Source organism: Harpia harpyja, chromosome 3 (assembly GCF_026419915.1).
Source record: "Harpia harpyja isolate bHarHar1 chromosome 3, bHarHar1 primary haplotype, whole genome shotgun sequence".
NCBI lineage: Eukaryota > Metazoa > Chordata > Aves > Accipitriformes > Accipitridae > Harpia > Harpia harpyja.
The window spans coordinates 37,366,903-37,388,680 of record NC_068942.1 but is presented as its reverse complement, the minus strand read 5'-3'; the positions used below and the strand labels follow the sequence as shown (position 1 = coordinate 37,388,680).

General features: G+C 44.0%; 1 protein-coding gene across 5 annotated transcripts in view; it reads right to left on the bottom strand.

Moving 5' to 3' along the window:
* TSPAN18 (tetraspanin 18) overlaps positions 1-21,778 on the bottom strand; it is a 132,886-nt gene that overhangs the window by 94,658 nt on the left and 16,450 nt on the right. The window contains exon 2 of one of the 5 annotated variants that reach the window (XM_052781932.1): positions 8,246-8,310. The exons of 3 other annotated variants lie outside the window; for them this stretch is intronic. The gene's annotated coding sequence lies outside the window, so the exon portion shown is untranslated. Of the gene's footprint in view, positions 1-6,147; positions 6,262-8,245; positions 8,311-21,778 lie in introns of those variants that run through there. One more of the 5 variants, XM_052781933.1, reaches the window with a different exon arrangement.

Sequence of the window (21,778 nt, the reverse complement as noted above, 5' to 3'; positions counted from 1 at the left end):
CAACACCATGCTTCCCACATGAATTGGTTGTTGGCCTCAACTGCATTTAGCAAGGCTGGTTACCTCTGTTCGCACTATGCACGGCCATCCTTATGGCCGAGTAGAACTGCTTCATGGAAAATACTCAATTATCCCAACATCTCCTACTGGTACTGAAAGAAGGTGTTGCGGTCAGAGGCAGCAAGGGAGAGACCTGTCCTTAGATCAACTCTGATACAGGAATGCCTCGGTCACGTCATGTACTCCTGAGTGTGGCAAGACCAGGCTGACAGTCTGGGCCTGACAGCTCTGTGACATCCCTTCTGTTCACTCGAGTCTAGAAAAGCTTTTTATGGTAGCTGGCAGAAGCAATAATAGTAACTTGAGATATGTTCATGCCACGCTTACTTTGCTAGTGTTTGGTTTAATGGAGTACTTTCATAAATTTTCAAGGTAGACCCCCCTCAGCCGGGAACGCTCAGATTAGACCAGGACAGCTACCTTTAAGGATTCAAAGACCTATGTGGTAATTTTGCTAAGGAGTAACTGTGAGTCACCACTGTGCACACTAGTGGGTCAGTCCAAGGTACAACATGAAGGGACTACTAGACAGATATTTAAGTTATGGCTTCAAAATAGTTATTATGCACTGACTAAGCAGTACCATGGGTGACAGACTGGAGGCTAGCATTGAAAAAGGGCAGGCGCAGCCATAAGCTGAATGAGTTAAGGGAACAGACACATGGTTGTATCGTGTGCTGCAGGCACTGCACGGGGCTAATGCTGGGGAAGGGGAGCAGGCAGGGACTACAGCTCATTAGCCCCTCCAGAAAAATCTACTCCCAGCCTCCAAGAGCACGCTTTTCGTAAATCAGCCAACAGCTCTGTAATGTACAACCTCACCATCAACACCGCAACGTGGGGAGTGACGCATCTAAGCAGGCATGGCTCCGAAGTGCTAAGCCAGCAGAAGTAGCAAAGTAAATTACAATACTGTCCTCGGTGCCATTACAGAAAAAGAACAGCTGGAGACAAGATTCCGGAATACAAATTGCTCTCACAGAAAGTGAACACCATACTGTAATCCAGGTAACAAAGCACATTTAACGTATGTGTAACTGTGATGCCTGATAGCATGAGAGCCCGTTAAAGGACCAAAGGTTGCCAAAAGTACACTTCAAGTGAAAAACCAAAACATAACCACAACAAAAACCACATCAAGCCACACATGCAATAGAGAAGGGGTTAAAAAAAAAAAAATACCAAGGGGCCTCCAGAACCACAGGTTCTACTGCTGGACACTCACATCAGTGGCACGTGCAGCAGGGCCAAATCAAACACACCACAGCTAGGTGTGGGTAAGGTGATATCGTAGCGCTGCGTGAAGATGCAAGCTCAAGTTCCAGCAGCCCTGTGGATACTGCATCCTACCTATTTAAGGCTCTGTTTCTAGTTGCACTGATGTACTTGTATTACTCACAGTTCCAGAAGCACTTCTCTAAACACTATCTCTGGCATCTCTTCAGTGCAGCACAGTCAAGGATAAAAATAACTTTTACATCTCTTTGTATTTCTCTTCCCCTCTTTCTGCAGTTCTGTTTCTCTCCTTGCAAAGAGGAGAGCGACATCAGTTAAGTCATCCAGCAAATGTAAAGGGGTTACGGTTACTGCTAGAAGGGACACTACAGCCATGAAGCTACCACTGCAATTAGTGATTTGAAGTCTAATGGAGCAGGAAGCAGCAAACTATGCAATAAAAGTTTTAGAGAATATCCACACTAGGCATGCCAAGCACACATTAGGCTAGAAGCAGCTGTGGCCATACCAATTTCAGGGTCCCCAAGATGACTTTTACATGTGCCTGAAAGAACCCGCTTCATTCAACACCTTTTAAGCCTGATTGAATCAGACAGTCTCAGCAGTTCTCACATACAAGGCATGCAAGTTCAGCAGCTATGAGCACTCTCTTCACTGGTATGCCCTTGCCCTTTAAGCTTGCTTTAGGTATCACACTCAAAAGCTATAGGGCTTCATTAAGCTATCCAGGGATACAGGTCTGATCGAGCCGGACAACATCTCTACAGCAGCAACATCACTAAGGGCAGGATCACGTTTTGCTTTTTATACTGGGCTGGCTGTTGGAGCTGGGAGATGGTAACCCAGGACCAGGAATCGGGAGCAGCCACTAGCAATGCTGGCACTGGCACAGACCTCCTTATCTACGCAACTCCGCTTTGGCAACTCTCACAGCAGGCCATGGTAGTACCTCTGTGTCTCAACTTTCTCATCCACGTAACAGGGGGAGCACACAGCATTTCTGTATCCCACTGGAGCGCTGCATCACCTGTGGTTTGCTCACCACTAGAAAGATACCAAACAGTACACTTCCTCAGGTAAACACATCAAGAGACAAGCTCTAGTCCCAACTTGAAGGGTATATGAAAAATTAATATCTTTGAGCCTCCTTTATACCCATCAGCAAAATCCACCCATCCCTGTAATTTGCTTTGAAATAAGGGAGAAAGCACTAATTGTTCAGAATTATTTGCTGGCTGGAACACCAACATCTAAGAGTATGCATTCTCTGCAGACGTGAACTTGCTCTATCCCAGGGCTTGGGAAAGTACCAGTTCCACTGGTGCACAGCACTATCTTTTGAAAGCCTCACCGCGGCATGCACTACGTGAAATTGCCTGCCTGAACTTAGATTTTAAACCAGAACAAATATATTACTGTGAAATGCGCAAGACATGTCTGAGCAAGTTATTTCCAGCTGATTTTCCTGCAAACATCTAACAAAACTGAAGTTTACGTTAAATATACACTGAGGATTTTCTCTTTCTTTTGAGGGCAATCAACATCCGAGTTCCTCTGCCCCAGGAGGTACTGGCACAATCCACTCTGATTAGACTCAGGAGGGGGAGCAAACAGACAATTACTCTGATAACAATCTTATCTGAGGACAGAAATGAGATTAGCAGCCTAGCTGCAGTGATTCTTCCTCAAATATAGCATTAAAAGGACTGATTAACCCAGCATGGGACAGGGAAGGAATTTCCCTACAGAGCACGTTGGCAAGTAAAGCGAGGTGCAATTCGGAGAATTATCTGTTAGGACCAAATGGCCACGAACAGCACAGGTTCCAGGCTAGACGTCTTCCTGACCACGTGGCAGCTGGGCAATTTCTTCCTTCTAGTTTTCTACTGTTACACAGAATCTTATAAGCAAAAAAGCAGTAAGATTGGCTGGGACCATTCCCTGCCGACAGGGAACAACTCCATCCCACTGTCCTTCCTACTATTTCATTTTTGCAGTCTACTCTCAAAATTCTCAGATGGCAGAGCACCCATTAGCTTTCCATGAACCTAATCAACGATGCGGTTGGGAAGTCCTCCTCAAACAGTTTTGATTTTACTTCTCTAACTTAATCTCATTCTTTTTAGTTACTCCCTCTACAATAGCCAGACTAACCCCTTTCCCCCAGGTGTTTACAGCCTTCACATCTCTGGAATGATGTCCAGTAACACACAGGGCAACATTAAGGGATATTAACAAAACTTCTCTGAGATAAGGATCCCAGAGAAGTCTGCACTTAAGTCTCACAAAGACAGGATAATTAATATAGTAACAGGACAGAAGCCAAACTGCTCAGAAAGTTGCTTACACCGTACCTACACCAACAGGTTTACATTGGGGGCTTATAAGCATTCCCTGCAATGGACATGATGGACTAGACTTGAGATGCCAACTTTGTTGCTGGTAAATCGGGATGCTGTAGGCTTTGCTTTGCAGCTGGGGGAATGTGTGTGTAGGGGAGTGGGGGGGATCTTCAGCAACTGAGCTACAAATTTTGTATCTCCAATACAGCAGTTTCATGAACCCCTTACATTGCCCAGTTACAGGAAGGGGAAAAAGACCTACAAAACACTGATTCACCAGAAATGCCACGCCCCAAAATAACAACAATTTCAACAGCCTTGGTAAATCAAGCTGATGGCAGTTTGAAAACTGATAAAAGAAAAGTTGCTAGCAAAAAGGCAGAGAGGTAAACTTTCTTCCTGCAGTATATGATGGCATCGTGCTTCAATATTTGCAGTTCTCTTTACACATCTAGTTAGACTAAGATGAATATCCTTATAAAAATACCTAAGTAAGCAGCACAAGAAGAGGGCCAACTGCTATACTTCTGCTCTGCTGATCTGAATTCACAGCATTTATTTAGTTATAATCCTTCGTATAGGAAGTTTATTTATACAGACAGGGATTTCTGGAATTCTGCAGGATTAGTCAATCTACAGCATTCTCAGTGCATGAATTTTAGCATCAGAATTACACTGCCTGGATATTCGATGCCTGGAGTAAATATTTGGGCTGATGAAGGTTAAACAGATTAGTCAAGATGAAGCCAGGGTTCTCTGCTTATTTACTCAGAAGCTTAAATATTGCTGCTCTTCATTTAAGAAGCTTAGTTTAAAAGAAAAACCCACAAAAGCAACAAACGAAACATGCTTACCCACCCCAAAGTGAGACAGCACCAAGATTTCTATCATCTTCAGCCTGGGTATGCATGTGACAAAGCCACACACTGAATCACAAATCTCGCACTCCTTGGTCTCCTTATGGGAAACATGCAGAGGAAACAACAGCTTCAGCACAAGCTTGCTGCTCTGAGTTTCAGCTGCACCAGGGAAATGGGATAAACAACCCCCCCCCAGTTCTATTCAAAAGCAAGAGGGAAATAATTGGTGTGAAAACCATTTGCAGTTCAGTTACACTTTGGAGATGTGAAAAGGCAGTTATGCACAAGGCCCTCTGAGACCTGATCGTGTCTGTAAGTCCTACTGTGGAGAGGATTTCCAAACAGTCTCAGCAATGCCACACATCACCTTTCATCAAAATCAGCAATAAATTCCCACCCATGATAGGCAGACCAGTGTTAAACTAGGTCCAATTCCTGAGCCCACCTGCTGTATCCCCCAAGCTTGCAATGACAATTTTCTGTGGTGTGTCAAGAGCCTGATCCAAAACCCCTCCACTGCCAATAGGCTTTGGATCGGCTGGTAAAGGGACGGTAGTTGAGCGTTAAGAGCCAGAAAGCAAAACAGTTTGATTTCACTGTTTGATACATGTAGATTAAGACTGAAAGCAAAAGGACAAGCTATTTAATAAAAAGAAAAGACTATGTGTCAGCAGGTACAAAGCTAGCAGAAGCTAAGAGTTTGAGGAGGAGCAGGCAGGAATTAGGAGTTCACATTTCAGTCCATTTGTTCGGTTTCAATTTCCAAATCAATTTTGTTTAAAGGCACAAACTTTAAAACGTTTTCTATTAAGGCATCAGGAAAATAAAACTTGTGTTTCAACTAAATGCCTCTGCAGAAAACTACTCCCACTTGCTGGCTTTCCACCCTCCACTACTGCGCACCATCCATCCCCACTGAGGTTGTGTCTTGTTTACCGCAGTCCCAAGAAAATTTGTGTACAAATTTCAGACACTTTGGAAGAGGAAAAAGTGCCTTCCCTCTGATCCACGTTTACTCTGAACAGATGTAACATTCCTAAGAAGCTCTCAGCTGACTGCCTTTGAAGTCTGAAGAAAAAGGAGGGGGGGGGAAAGGAAAAAAAAAAAAAAAAAGGCTCGACCTTGAAAGCTACATTTCTTCCCTTAAAAGAAGAAGTCTCCAGGGACTCTTGAAAGAAATAAAAAGCAAATTCTCCAGATCCTTATCTCATGCTATTTTTGAGAGGCTTTTGTTTTGTTTCTTTGCTGTTGTCATGTTTGGATTAAAGGACTTCCATAGACACGGCACACGCGCAAGCGGACCGTTCACCGTACGGGATTTGTGCCCCTCATGCCAGGCCGGGGCAGCCCCCTCGCCCCGCTTCAGTCCCAGACCTGCCCAGGGAAAGCAGCACCACATCTGAAAAGAAAGATTTTATGGCAGGCAGCTTGCGAAGAGAAGTTTTGCGATCGTAAAAGCGTTGACCCAAAGTGAATTCCGACCCACGAGCACTCCCACGGCAAGTCCCCCCTTGTGATGGCTTGGGGTCTAGACAGCACTTAAACAGCACGCAGGCTTGCACACCGAAACCTCTTGGAGTTGCCCTGTAGCCTCTCACGCTGCCATGGCTGGAAATACCGCTATTTCAGCAGACACAGCTTGCACTTACCCCCAAAATTGTCAGTGGTGACTAAGTTAACTTTAACATGGCAAAAAGGGGCTGCTTTTCCTCTTCGACTTCCCTCTGTCTGCTGCCGTGTCCTCGGCGTTCCTCTCCTCCTCTCCCAAGCGCAGCTCCTCCTCTGTTAAGTCTGCCCTATTAACCTTCTCCATATCCCACCCACCCAAATTTGCACATTATTAAGCATCCAGAGCCTTTTGTTCAAGGTCCTTAAACAAAAGCATAGCTACCGCATTTCCTGGCAAGAGGTGCCTTATACCCAGCAATCACTTAGGGCAGCTCTAATAGACTCATTTCTCCCAAACACAAAAACAGGGCACGCCAGACAGGCGAATTCAAGGACACGTCCTTTCCTGAATTCCACAGAGCAAGATAAGCCTGTGAGCCTTGCGCTTACTTTATCTTAACTAAGAGGCTTCCCCCATTCTCCCACTCAGTAAAAAACTAATTATTTACCACTGAGGCACGGAATAGGTTAAAGTTTCCTCTGTCTTGTCTAGCTCCCTTTGCAGATTAAGGGAAAACAATGAAGTCTCCGCACTTTGTGATATTGCTAATGCTTCCTGTGGGGATAGCAGCGCTGGCTGCAAAGAGGATTATGATTGCGGTTTAAAAGGAGTGTGCACTGTACTGCCGCAAGAGGCACAGGCTTATCAGAAAAGAAACCAAGCTGCCCCCAAACTATGCACGTGGGACTCCTGCCTGCCTTCAGTTCTGGCTGATGGCTCTGCCTCGGATCACACACCCGCTTATCAGGAGCGATAAAGCAGCAGCTGAGCTTGCAGGGGGCACGCGGGGGGGGATAAATGAGTAACGCTGTGCAAGCAGCTTGCATGCGTTCACCATCAGAACACGCAGCAATGTTTACAGATCATCCCACCGCATTCGTCTGCATCAAAACACGGAGCTGGCCAAGGCACAGCGGAGCGCAGGGGCTGTGCGTTCCTGGACACAGTTGGGAAATCTTGAAAGAAAAAGTGTTGGTGGAGCTGTACTAGCTGTGGTGACGTTGGCTGGCCTTCCACAGGCAAGACTGCAAATGCTTTGAAAAGCACAGCATCATCAGTTAGACCTGCTCTGAGCAGAGTTAGCTTCGAGGTACAGCTTCAAGTGCTGGTGAAGGGCCTCTGTCAGCCTCACTGCTGAGCACAGAGTTGACTCAGTTGAAGGAAGAATAAGAAATTGCCACCGAGCATTTGTAAGACACATTTTCCATCACTCCGGGCTCTCTATGGTGCTATGAGCATGACAGCAGCTTACTCACCCATACATCTCTACCAGCTGTTACAAAACAGACACAGCACAATTTCTTTTTTGTAATACCAAGGCTTTGGCCAAACCAGCCATCAAAAATTCCTCAAATCCAAGGACCGCTTAACCTAAGTGGTAGGATGCACCTACTGGCTAATGCCCACGTCAGCATGCCACTTTTTTCCCCACTAATAGTTGCACAGTTCAAACCAGCCAGCGTGACAACCCGAGTCCTCTTGAAGTCTCATGTTGGGGGTAGACGCATCCTGCTGATGCGTGAGAGGGTTTTGTTGTTGTTGCTGTTGGTTGGGTTTTTTGTTCTGTTTGGTGGTTGTTTCTTCATTTAAACACTATCACTGTGCTTGTTCTGACACGAGCTGAAGTTACACAGATATTCCCTCTCATCCCTAATGCTGTTCAGAGGGGTTTAATAGCTCCCTATCTGCTTGCTAGAGGCTAGAACAGCGAGCAATAGCATTAATGCATGCTTTCCTGGATTTTTACAGGCTTAGAAATCACTGAGCTTCATCCCTCCCAGGCCTCACCCAGCATGGCACCATGTCATTACACAGTGTTGTTCTAAGCAGTCTTTGCCACCTCCCACCACACACCAGAACAGCCACAGACCAAAACCTCCAACCAGTCGTAATACCGAACAAAGCAACACTTGTATGACACTTACGAGGCACTTCCATGAATTGTTGCGTGCCTTAAACCGAGCTCTTTGGCTCCTGCAGACAGCTAAGGTCTCTTAGAGTCAGTGAAAGTTGGATGCTTTTCACTAACCAAAACAAACCTTCTTGTGCTGGTACAGTTCACGCGTCTCTCTACTAACCTTTGCTGCTGGGTGCTGGACTCATCTGCGTTCCCTCTCTATCCACTTTTCCTCACCATTAATCTCTGTGGAAGAGAAGAAATGGAGCTGAAGGACCAATGATTTGCCTGGCTTATGGCTTCTGAAAACAGAACACGAACGAAAACAGAAACTTTCCCATTTAACCTGCCTTCAACAAACTTGTGCATTAAGGGACTTGTGAGCCCCTGCAGAGATCTGAATTCCAATTGACCTAATGTTTCTGATGCTCTCTTATTCTCTGAGAACAATGGGGGCACAGACATTTGCAATAATAAATTAAATAAAATCACTGTCTCTCAAATCTTAATCAAGTCATCATGTGGTCTCCTAGCCTTGGGAAGGCAAAACTTCAGTGCATTTCTCAATTTCACAACCTGAGAGCCAGGTGACTTAAGGTACGCAAGGAGACTTCATACCACAGAAAAAACATCCTGCTTGATGGTGTTTTAAAGATTATCTAAGATTAATAGGATTATTTGGTAACAGGTTCTACACAAGGCGACAGTGAGAGGAAAGGCAACCTTAGCAAGGAGGACCAACACAAAAGCAGCAGAAAAACAATCAAAAGAAATCCATCAAGGTGAGGGCTGAAGAAGTAGGCTTAAGAAAAAACAAATTGATAGAGTGGATTCAGGTCTAGATAAAGGCACTTCATCATCACCTCTTCAGACAAGTCATTTTCTTTTTGGCAACATGGATATTGAATTGTATCAGCAGCATCAGGACAAGCTTTCCTCTCAAATCTAGTCGGTAAGTCTCTGCTCTTTCCAGTCTCAGTGGCTCAGATAGAGACTTTGACTGACAGTGGCATACATCATCATACTATAGAGACCTTTGATACCCTCTCCAAAGGAGACCCATCCACAGGATGGGCTGTTGATTTAAAACAAAGGAAAAGCAGACAGAGTAAGCACAGTCACTTTGCCAGACTACCGCTAGCAGTGAGGCAGATAGAAAAGCATTTTGCAAAGGACAGCTCTCAAAGTTTGGGCAGAACTAATCAAAATTGCTATCCAAGAGAAGGCTGGAAACAAGGAATCAAAAGTAGATATATAAGTAAACGTTACACCTCTGTCCTGTTTGAGAATGCAGGTCTAAGCCTGCATAAACTCTACCTTAATCAAGATCTGATTGAAGATACAGTTGTTTAGAGAACTAAAAGTCTGGCTTTAGTAGACACAGGTACAGAGAAAACTGCATTGCAGCCACACTAAACAGGAGAAGCAAGAACAATACATCTTAAAACATGTTGTCTTCCAACACGGGCCTTGATGTGAAACACAGTGATTCATTTTATGACCTGCACAGACTCACCAACGCATTTCTCACCGGTCATCTCTACCACAGCAACAATTGAACCAGACTGGACTGAACTGACCACATCACACCAAGGAGCTCCACGCTTCTGTGGCCTCTTGAGCCTCCTTACCTGAAGGACATTTAGCACTCTGAACACTTTAAACTGGGGAGTGCTTGCTGCCCTACACGGACATACCTCACTCTGCCTATACAGAGGCTTTGGTATATCAACTTTCAGAATGCAATTTATACATTTCTAAAATCAGTCAGAATCCCTAAGCTCTTACAAAAGGAAATGAAAAATATTACTGTCAAATGCCCATCAGACCTAGAAGCCTAGGTGACTGTCACACATTAAAGAAATTAAAAGGCTGCATTTGAGATAGGGATGGGAAAAGCATATACTATCTTGAAAGGCTCTGATTAAAGTGCTCTTAGTATCAAAATTCAATTTCTTTCAGGTTTTGCAAACAACAACGGCCTTGAGCCGAATGCTGCCAGCCTGCCTGCAGCCTTTGAGGAGATTAGGTTATTACCAGCCAACTACAAGAATCTTAAATCCAGTATTAATCCTAATTCCCATTTAACCACATCTTCATTGTGCAGTGAAAGCTGGCTGTGCATGAACTTGTGCATGCATTCTTCCATGTGCAATGATCTGTATCACAAACAACAGATGCTAAACCTCATGTATGTTTAAGAAATACATTCTGACCTTGGTTTCCAGAAAATCCCAATAAAGGAGAAAGACTGGAGCTGGGGAAAAGAGTGGGCCAAGCTGGAATGATTTCCGGGAGATGATGGGAACGGGACAACTTCCAGCCCGAGAGCTTTTAGCAGCCAATAACAGGAGATTTCAGCCTTGGCTTAGAAGAAAACAGGATGCGTAGCCAAATCACAAGGACATAGAAACATCTGTGACCCTGACCCCATAATGCTGCAGTGGTGCTGCCAGTGTCACATCACCGGTACCGAACCGCTCAGATGATAACCGCTGAGACTGTAGAAAGCACTGCCCATCACCATGGTCACGTTAACTCTGCCAAGATAAGTTTTGGGGGGCAAAAGATTCAACATTTCCTCTGAGCAAGCCCTCGTTCCCCTCTATGAAGAGAGGTTCTGAAGCCAGCATGGCCCACCTCGCCATCCTCGGCCACTGAGTCCCTGGGGATCGGGTTAGACCAAGACGAGGTCTTCCCACTGCCCACCAGAGCAAAGGCACCTCCTGCAATTCTTGGTCTCCGCAAGTCTGACACCGGCTCGCTACAAAAGCTTTTGCTAACAGCCAGCTCTTCCTATTGTAAAGGCAGGGGAGCCAAAGTGCCATCCTATGTCCTTTCCAACTTCATTTTACACCAATTCCCTTTCAAACCCCATTATGGCAGCCAAACTGGGGATGGCTCCAGGCTACCAAGGCTTGCTGAATCATCCATGGGCAAGATCAAGTCATTCAGTACCTCCTTGCATTCCTAGGCAAGGTACTGATCCTGGAGTCAAAGCAACTGAAGATGAGGATAGACTACTGCTTGGTCTACTATCAAATGGGACAATTTTAATTCAGTTTTAAAAGTTCTCACAGATATTTGGAAACATTCCAGTAACGTTTCCTGTGTTTAAAGCACAAGAATTCACCGCAGATGAAAGGAACCTTCCAGGAAATACATTCCCAAGAGAACAAAAATGTGTTTGGCACCGGTGCCTGTTACAGGCAAGAGGACCTCCCTACTGGCAAGGCAGTCAACATCTGCTGGAAAAGGCAAACTTTTTTTTTTTTTTTTTATAAGTAGGTACACTAATTGCTGAAAACCTCTGTTTCCATCAACCCCAAACTCAGCAAGCAGCCTGAACTCCCAAACTAAAAATCTTATGAGATTTAGGGACAATATTCTCTAATTGGAGGCACAACTAGATATTCCTTCTCCTTGCAACTGGCTACTACCTATTGCTCGGTCACCAGGACACTCAAGGCCCCAATAAAGTTACGGTACACTGGAGTCACAGTAGGCTGTACACCAACTGAGCTGTGGTAGCTCTCCATGTGCACGTTCACCCCCTGCAGCTGATGTGAGATAATTTAATTTAGCAATGATACAGTTCAGCTAAATTGCATTACCTTTCATTTGCCATGGGCTAAGACCACACACATGGACAACAACCACAGCTCATCCAACAGCTGGTAATTTGACTGAGTGCCTGGCTTCTGGAATATTGCAGACTGGTTCATATACTCTTTTTGCCTAACTTCAAGCCAGTATTTGAACCCTTTCCCAGAAGGTGTCCTACCCATCATGCTGGTACATATCCTGGGGCAAGGTGTCTTCAGTCTTGGGAATCTGGAACTACGAAGCTTCTTGGTGGAAATAATTACTGCTGCAAGGAAGATTGAAATCTCTCGGAGCATGACAACTCCAATACGCCAAACCTCTATTTCTGTGATAGGAGAGTACAAATACGTCCAGTCTGAGCAAATAGGGAACGTTCCCTGTTTACTGTCATGGGCTGGATCTTCTACAACCCTTCTCACAGACTAGTACACACAAACGAGGCCAACAGCTGTGGGATGGCAACTTGGAAGTTTTAGGCTGCGGTTTCTGACAATCAGCATTTCAGCACCCCTTCAGCATTTCAGCACCCCTTCTTTCCTCATTCAGTCAACAGAAAGGAGAATTAGGGCTTTTAAATTATGCGGGCAATTAAAAAAATAAGAGGAAGAAGCTGGAGATTCCTATTCTGTTCTGCACAAGAATTACTCTCTCAAGGCAACCCTAAATAAAACGAACACCTGCACTGCTTTCTATCAAAGAGGGTGACCCACTCCCTTCCAATGAACACCCTTCACAGACCACACCCGCGTATCCCACTACACCTCTGGCCAGCCCAGCAACTTGCTTCACAGGCTCATTCAAAAGCCCAACTCTAAATGGCATGTTTCTTCATAAATAGTAAAGGATTTTGTTTTGCATTTGTGTTTAATCTGCAGAGACTAACTGAATGCTTATCACAGAAGTGAGGTTGATATGTCGTGTACATACACTCCTCTGTAAATCCTACTTTTCCCACTGCCAATACCTTCATCTTCTAGTATGGAAGAAGGGGTTGTTGTGGAAGGAGGCAGCTCAGGCTCCCCTCTCTTTACACACACAAAAAACCAAACAGAAACTGCAAAGCAGTTGCACAGTTGAAGATTTTTGTCTTCAAAACAACTACAGACAGACACAGTAAGAGCCATCTATATGCATGCAATCTGAAATTTTCAAGATTAAGCAAAATATACTGTGTGCAAGAAAACAAGTAACTCTAAGTTAGAAAAAGGTAACAAGATTTTTTTCCAGTGATCACAAACATTTCAGGGGGAATCATTTCTTATTAAAAGGTATTGTTTGTAATACCTAAAGCCACCCATTGAGAAATATAAGAGTCAGAGAGAGAAGAGTCCACCGAAAACAGCCTTTCAGTACACATGAGCTTGACAAGCCGACTGTAACTGTCTGTGCTGGGAAAAAAACAAGGCGGGGCAGGGGAGAATATCTATTCCTTCTGCCAAATATATAAATACACACACACACTCTCTCAAAATAATACATTTGCCAAAAGCCACACAGGAAATCATCGTCAACGCACATACTAGATGTCCCAAGTACCCCAATGCTTAGTGCACTATGCACCAAGCCGTATCTTCATACCATTTAGACCAATCCAAGTTGAAACAATTTTCCCTAAAGCTGATTTCCCCTATCCAATCTAGCTTGGGATGCCCCAAGCAAAGCAATACCTCATCATACTCACGGTGAATGAGAAAGGAAAAGCTTATTCCACAGTACCTCACTGCTATCCGGTCCCTTTACCTTGCTTCATCTGGTGTCCTCCTCATACCAACCCCAAACTGATCCCTGCAGCAACCCTTTTTATACTGCCTGCCCTTGCTCCTGCCCCCAGGTTGTACGTGTTGGCAACCATACTCTTCAGCTGCAAAATGGAAAACACTGATGCTTTGAAGATATGAAATAAGCTAGCAGCTAATATTTAATGGTAAATATGCCTTAAAAAAAAAAACCAAACAAAACATTGAAAGTTGATTGAAACCTGAAAGCCACAACCTTAATGGCAAAGACAACCCTGCAGCTGAGTGATTTGGGCTCTCCTGGGGGCTGAAATTGCCTGGCTAGTCCTGATTAAAAAGATAAGCACAGACAGACCCATTGCTCTAAGATATTTCAGAGACAGCTAAAGGAATGACTGAGTCTCATGGGTTTAATAACACTCACAATTTCTGTTATTTATACTGCTAGTTATCCAAGTATTTACCTGGCTCCAAAGCAGAACATTAACGGAATCTCTGTAGGGTTGAAAGAGATACTCCTAACACGTCAAAAATCTCAGCCAAAAACCTAAATAAATGAAACAGAAGTTCACCTAGCTACAGCAACCTGGTTCTGACCGCACTTTTTCTGGGGCAAGGGCAGGGAGCTCCTCAGCCCCATATTAGCCTTTCCTGTAGGATGTTGGTTGCAGGGGGTACCTGACCTATACCACACCTGCAGATGAGCTCAACTGAGCGTACAGAATTGGTCTGTCCAAGCGATGGGTGCATCATTCCTCCTTATCGCTGGGAGAAGTTGTGGCTAACAGATGAAAAGCTACTTAAAACTTAATTTCTGGCTGGACTGTCCTTTTGCAGTTGAATAACATCATTGTCGCCTCCCCTCCAACAGCTCCGTATGTTGAAAGGGTTAAAAAAGACAGCAGAACCATTAGCATTTTGATAGCTTTCCACACATGTATAGCAAAAAGTCTTTAAAATTCATTGCACTGAGATAATCCTTCAAGTCTAGCATATCCTCCTCAGCTTGAGGCAACCAACTGGTTTTCCTCCCCTTAATACCTTAACAGAAAGCTCCAAGGAGTTGCCAGGCTAGAAGTCTCAAATATGCTCAAGAAAAGCAGAGTCCTGAAGTTCAAGAGAAGCCATGTAAGGTGTCTGGGGTTTAATTAAGAAACAACTACAGGGGCATCATCTTAGATACTGCAGCCCCTCTAGAGATCCTGGCTTCTGTGCATCGCAGCTCACAACACATGCATGCACTGTTTTCCTTCCAAAACGCTGAACACACACAACCCCCGCTAATTTCAGCTGCCATGGAAGGTACTCAGCATCTCCGAAGAACGAACAAATTAAAAACCTTGACCCTGATTCAACACAAGCTCAGGGACTTGAGCTCTCATCAAGATCAAGGCTGATTTTTTTTAACACTATTACAATCTCAAGAACAAAGCTGTGATTTTGAACTGCACAATTGGCATTAATACTCAGCAGCTCCACACCTGCATCTGGGAAGTTTTTTGGGTTTGGTGGGGTTTTTTTTGTTCTTCTTTTTTTTTTTTTTTTTTTACAGCCTTTTTAACAACTCCAAAGCAAATCGCTTTCTCAAGGAAGCACCCAGGAGTGCCGCAGGGAGGAGAAAGCAGCCATCTCATTTCGTGGCTTTGATTAGGATTGCTGCAGTGAAAACAGGCAAATGCTTCAGGACCACATCACTCCTCAGATACCACTAAATGGCAGGACTCAAGGAGTCACTAACTTGTTAAGGACTATTAAGTCTGAGTAGATCCTCTCTGCAAACACTTTTTGGGAGGGTAAACAGTCCGAAAAAGCCAGTCTGTTCAAAGGAAAATGCGTGTTATAAACCTGTGCACACTTCTAAGTAAGTTTAACAGGTCAAAAGTTGGCATTCAAAAGAAGGCAAGAGTAGCAGTGAGTGCATTGCAGTAGCATGTGGAAAAAGGAGGTTCAGATCCCAGGGCCGTGACCTGTCGTTTCCCACACTCTAATGAATATCCCAAACCACAAAATACTGACTATTTTGGCTGAGGTAGAAATTCCCCCTCTCCCCCCAGTCCTTCCAAAACTGCAGAAGATCTGTTTCCCTATGAGAAACAACCAGCCAACCCACCCTTTCCCCCCTGCCCCCCAAAAAAGAAAAACCCAAACAGAGCTTCATCTACAGAGAAAAATCTGTTATATTCAAATTTAGTAAATGCACAGTTAACACAGTCAAAAGAAGAGAAGGCCTTAACAATGTATCATTGAGCTATATGGGACATTTGGCTCCAAGAGAACAAAAAAGAAAGCCATTTATTTAGCTGGGAAAAATCTTCCTATAATACAGGAAATATTCCCTCCCTGTTTTTTAAACCCGAGACACCTTTTCTGGGAGGAAAATTTGGGTGGGTGCTGTGAAGGAAGAAAGAGTGACTCTGGCTTTTCCTTAAAAGCAAGATCTCTTATTTTCTAGTCCGTTCTAAGTTTCCCACGACACCCTTGGCAAGTCATTTAGATTTCACTTCCATCAGTAAAATGGGAATTGATAAACAGGATTCTCTGCCTCGAAAAGGTGCTACAAAGATACAATCCATTTGCAACTGTGAGATGTTCAGATAATGTGGACCACACAAACGCAATAAACAAGTGGTAGATAATCACTGACACACAAAATAGAGAGGCTACATCTGCCAGAAAAATTCTGAGCAACAGACTCATTCTGGTGGGCTAGTACATGGATAGTTCAGATGCCTGCCCAATCTGTTCACTCAGGCACTGCACTGTTTTGTTATCCACCAGTCAATCTCTCATTTACATCAACAGTATACACACAAAAACAAATGCTACTAGCAATGCGAATTCTCTTTCGAACGCATTTACAGATATTGGAAGGGTGAGAAAATTACCTTATCATCAGTTTCAACAACTGCATCTGTTTCACCACCTCCTTGCTAAACAATAGTGTATCTGGACAAATCCTTGCAGAATTCATCACAAGGAAAAAAGCTCAGGGACAGTAGAACAGGAAAGGGGAGGGAAGTGACAAATCTTACCCATGCAGAGTTACCTACAAAGCTGCAAGACAGTCAGACTCAGGCGCCCTTACATTTAATCATAGTCCATTCAAAAATCAATGTTTGGTCCTACTCCATACTGTTGCACTTCATAAAGAATCAAAGATTACAGCTGAAGATTGCAGCTTCATGTTAAAGGACAGTCTACAGGTGTAATCTTGTAGGATGCTAAGAGAAACAGATCCAGTACATGGCTTCTTTTGGGCTCCTTCAGCTTTAAATGACCCGTTCTAGTCTGCAATGTTGAAGCACACAATAAGGCTCCAGCCACAGAAAGGATTTTCCAAGTCAATCTTGGGGAACAGCTGGGGCATGGAGCCCTGATCTGGGTTATAGCAAACCCTTCCACAACACTATACTAGGGCAGTCTGTCCCTATTTCAACAGGACAAATTTGCAGTGCAACTCAACCATACATCTAAGTTCTCAACTTACTGGAACTATTTTCACACGAACCTGATTTTTTTCGGTTCTCCATCCCTAATTCAGAAGAAGAAGAAAAGACTGAAGTCTTTGATCAATAGCTTGCTTTCCTCAGTAATTTAAATATACTTAAACGTGCAGAATATGGACATGAAATGGATGCAAAGAAGTCTAGTCATTCACTGATTAGAAGATGCAAACTGACTTTTGTGGGCAAACAGTCTAGTCCTTAAAAAGGTCTCATAAAATTCCCAAATGCCAGCTATCACTAACAGCACAGCCTAAGCCTCTGAAAAAAAGCAGCAGCTTACCTTCCTCCTCCTCAGGATCTAAGGAACCTTAGCAATCAGCCGCTTAGAGGTTCCTTTAGTGACTGTAACTAGAAGAAGCAAGAGGCAGAAATCTGCTGATATTTCAATCAAAGATAGAAGATGTAGACTTGATTAATTTAAGAGAAATATTTTCTTTTCTTAGATCAATTTTTTTGTGAAAACATATTAAAATATTACTGTCATCTAATATTTGAAAATAAGTATTGCCTTTTTATCACCAAAAAAACCATAGAAGCAAGGCTTAGGGTGTTTTTATTTGTTCTTTCAAACACTCCGTATCTGGGGTCTGCATCTCTGCCCGGGGGGCAGACACATCGGAGCTCATCTCACATCCAGGAGTGCTTTGACACGATATGATTTCCAGAGCTGACGGTGTGTTGTGGATTCCTCTGTGCTGCACCCAACAGAGCTGTATGGAGATCCCGGTTCTAGTTTCCACTAGCTCAGGCCTTCTGGTGCCCCGTGCTTCTGTGTACTATAAACACACCTTGTGCCTCCTACCTTAACTTGAAGGAGAAGGAGGGGTGAAGCCAAAAAGGCAAGCTCAGACTCCTCACCTACCGCAAGATGAACAAAGGTCGTCTTAAAACAGGTTAGCAGAGACCATCTGAGGATGCACTTGGCTTCTCGGAAACAGAAAACTCCCATTATTTAAACCTCAAATACACAGCGAGAGCCCAGAATGTTTTGCCTTTAAGAGGAGCGTTTTGTCTTTGCCTGTGCACTGATGAAGCTTCAACCCCCAGCCTTTTTTTTTTTTTTCCTCCCCTTTTTTAAAAGCGGGGGGGGGGGAAATACAAAGTAAAGGCAGAGTAACATTCTCATACAATCAGAACTGGAGTGTGCACTTCAATTTTGCAATTCCACCTTTTAGAACAGAGGGAGCTCCTGAAAGCTCCCCTCAGCAGCCAAGCAGCATGCAGCACATCAGGATTCAGGTGGCTGAGCTGCCCGGGAATAACCAGATCCAGGGTCTTTGATGATGCCGAGAGCGACCACAGAGAACGAATGCCCCGGCTAAGCACACACCTAGGTTATCTGAGATCCCCTCCTGGCTTTCTTCTTATCTCCTCAGTCTCCAAGGAGAACTAAGAAAGGATGAAGAGAGAACCACTTTCCTCTCCCCTCCATAAAACGGGGGGAGAGAAAAAATTGGAAGAAGCAAGCCTATTTCTGAAACCATGTGTTACCCCTGCCTTTGCTGAGCTCGCTGCAATCAAACCAGCAGGAGAATGTTTCATCCTGTTCCAAGAAGCTCCTCTCTTGCCCTAAGCATTATTTTTTCCTACCCTGCCCAACAATAATGGCCCAGGCACAAACATATCAGCAGTATTCAGCTATATTTTCCTTGGCTGCTTAAAGTGCTTTTCTAATAATATTCCTCAGAGAAAGCAGGGGTTTAGGAGCTATATAGCCTTGTATAGCCTTGACCCTGCCAAAATACACCGGCAGTGCTTCAGGGTCGGTCGCTCCCCTCCTGTGACTGACATGCTGACTATTTTGCCAAGGTCTCCAGAGATTCTTTGCTTCACTCCACCCCATGAAGAGCGCATCCAGGGGAGACCCAAACCTGCAGAACCAGTGAGGAAAGACAGCAAGGCCACTGAGGGAGACACAAGGACACCTGGACAGGAACTTAGTTTCTCATCCCACCACATTGTTTCAGACTTAAAATATTTTTTCATTTCGCACAGGGATGAAGGTTTGGAATCCACCTTGGAATGCTTCATGCAAAAACCCACGTGCTCTAGAACAGCAGTGCTGCGGTTAGGACGTGCATTTCTGGCACATAGGAAACCTGCTTTCAGGACCCTGTTTTGGATTTGTGACAGCATAGGTGAAAAACCCAAACCACTTGGCTCCTAACCAGCATCTCTGTTTTGACTAAGAAATTCTATCCCAAACACAAGAAATTCACCCAAGGAGAACTGAGTGGAGACCAACCCTTTCCCACAAAGCAGTACTGGTTTCAATAAATCAGCATTTTCTGCAGGCAAATTGTTTCCCTGAAAAACTCCCAGCCAGTCTTAGCCCCAAGTAGTAACTAGTGTGGTTTCTGCCAAAGACATAAGCCTGGAAGCAACCCACCCAACAGAGGTTCTGCTTAGGAACAGCTCGCCTCCCCTAAGTAGGGCCAAGCCAACACTGTGTAGAAGAAACAAATAAGGTTTCCTGAAGTTTGCCCTGACACCTCAGGATTCTCTCCTTTTCTCATAAACCAGCAGCTTGTATTGTTAAACAGAGGAAAGGAGGTGTGGTGGGAAAACCTCACACACTCCATTCCTATTTACTTTATTCATTCCTCAGTCTGTGTGTGTGATCCGAGACAATAAAAATGTTGCTGATGTCCAAAAGAGCATGCACGTGTACGTACGTGTGTGGTGAAAGCTTTGGAGCCTGGCCTGTACATTATGTGGACAACTTTACGCACTGGGGCAGACAGCATCTTTTTCTTCTGTAGCTCTAAGGAGAAGTAAACCTGTCTGCAGACAGAATTAAAAGAAAACATACAGTAATACCACAGATGTATCTCAGAGTTTGTCTTGCTGATTTAAAACACTTCCTATGAATTAGCTTGAAAGCATCTCCAAAAGTACAACCGCCTTACACTATGTTCTCCAGAAAGAACGCTTTTCCCCTTCTAAACACAGGATTTTATGTGCAATACAGGATTATCCTATATAGGTCACTGACACTCCGTGGAAACCTGTGTAAGAAGGACTATTTAGATAAATAGCTCTATTCCCACACTAAATTTTTTGGCTTCTCTTCCTTTATTGCTAAGAAATTTCAATTGAAACAACATCTTTGTGCTTTTGAGGATCTCTGCTCCTGCTGCCACCTCCCCACCTGGAGCTATAATCCTACGCTTGTCACAAACCCAGCCACTGCTGCAGAAGTTATTACAGCTACAATCTGCAGATTATAGCAACTTTTAATAGGGGATAAGCAGCAGGAAAAGGTGAGCTTAAGCAGCAAAGAACCTGCTGGTTCAAAGAGCCCTATTATTAATATTTATTATTTTTAAGCATTCATTGAGTGCTCTAGAAGATAAAAGAATGAACTGAAAGCAAGAACCAAGTAACCAAGTTTATATAAGATGAGACACCAAGAGAGCATAAAGAATCAGCATAGCGTCTGGGGACGAGGGGAGCCCAAAGAAGAAGTAGTAACAGCAAGGGGAAAAAAAGCCACACCTTTTATCAACAAGATGTTCCTAATAGTAAGAAGTATGAAGAGAATTAAAGAATTCCTCAGAGTCTAATCAGAACTGTTCCCCATAGGGGATCTTCTGAGCATTATTACAAGGCATTGGCATATCTTTAAAGAATGGAGCTTTGATCATAAAAAGCAAGCATGTGGAGGGGAGGACTGGAAAAACAACAAAAGGAAATGCAACTGCATCACCCTGTGGTATGAGGGCAAAATCCAGCCCTGGACAGACACTTTACAAAGCTCTAAGTAAATCGATTTAGACCTTGTGTAAAAGGCTAGAACGTGGCACAATTCTCACTCAGGTCCTCCACCACAAGCAAATTGCTCTTCCTTCCCACAAACCCTTTGCCCCTGTTGCCCCAGAAGGACTCCCAGTTGGTAATTCTCTTCCCTAACAAAGATGCAAGCTTGTGGCTTACACCATTTTACACCTTTACACTTTCAAACAACAACCCATCACGCTTCACAGTTCCAATGCACTTTACTGAGATTAGCTAACAAGAACGTTCATCATACCCACATGCTGAGGGTACTGTCTCCATTTTCGCAGCTGGTGAAACAGATGCTCAGAAAAGCAATGCAACTCTCCCAGAGCCAAAGAGGCTCTACAGCGGGCCAACGTTAGTGATGCTGGCATTTGCACCTCTCAGCTCTGAGCAGTAAAATCAGTGATAGGACTTGGGAGTGAGAGTCCAACCCTCCTCCCAATGCCCTCTGCCCCCCAAGGCTAGTGCAGAGCTTCAAAGCTGTTGCCAAAGAGCGTCACGTTACAGAAATACTACAAGAAATCCACCACCAACTGAAACTTGGAACTATCTGCAGCAGCATTAAGAAAATTAATGTTTTTAAACTAAACTCTGACTCTTCTCCTGCCAAGCCCTCCCCACTGCAGTATCAAAATATGAATGCGCAAAATGCAAAGCATGAAACCTTTTGCTCCTTTCAGCACAGTGAGGAGGGAAGGGAAAAAGAAAAAGAAAGAAAAAAAGACACAAAACAAAACAAAAAACCCTCTTAATCCAACCAGTCTCTGGGAAGCCCTATTCTGTCTTAGTCTCATCAGACTGTTGTTCCTGACTGATGTTTCTCTTAATATTTAAAAGAAGAGAATAATTTTTTAATTGGCAAAGCATCACTGTAAGCTGAAGTCCTTATCAGTTTGGAAGGTCTTTTTTCAAGACTGCGAACCCAGAGTCATTCATCACATCAGCAAGGTATTACATTGTCAGTTCTCAGGCTGCCAAAGCAAAACGTAGGTCAAAGAGATCTATTGGTGCTTCCAGCATTGTGCCTCCAGCATTTGCAGAACTAGCTCTCAGCTCTTCCTGTATCTTATTCTGAAAAACAGC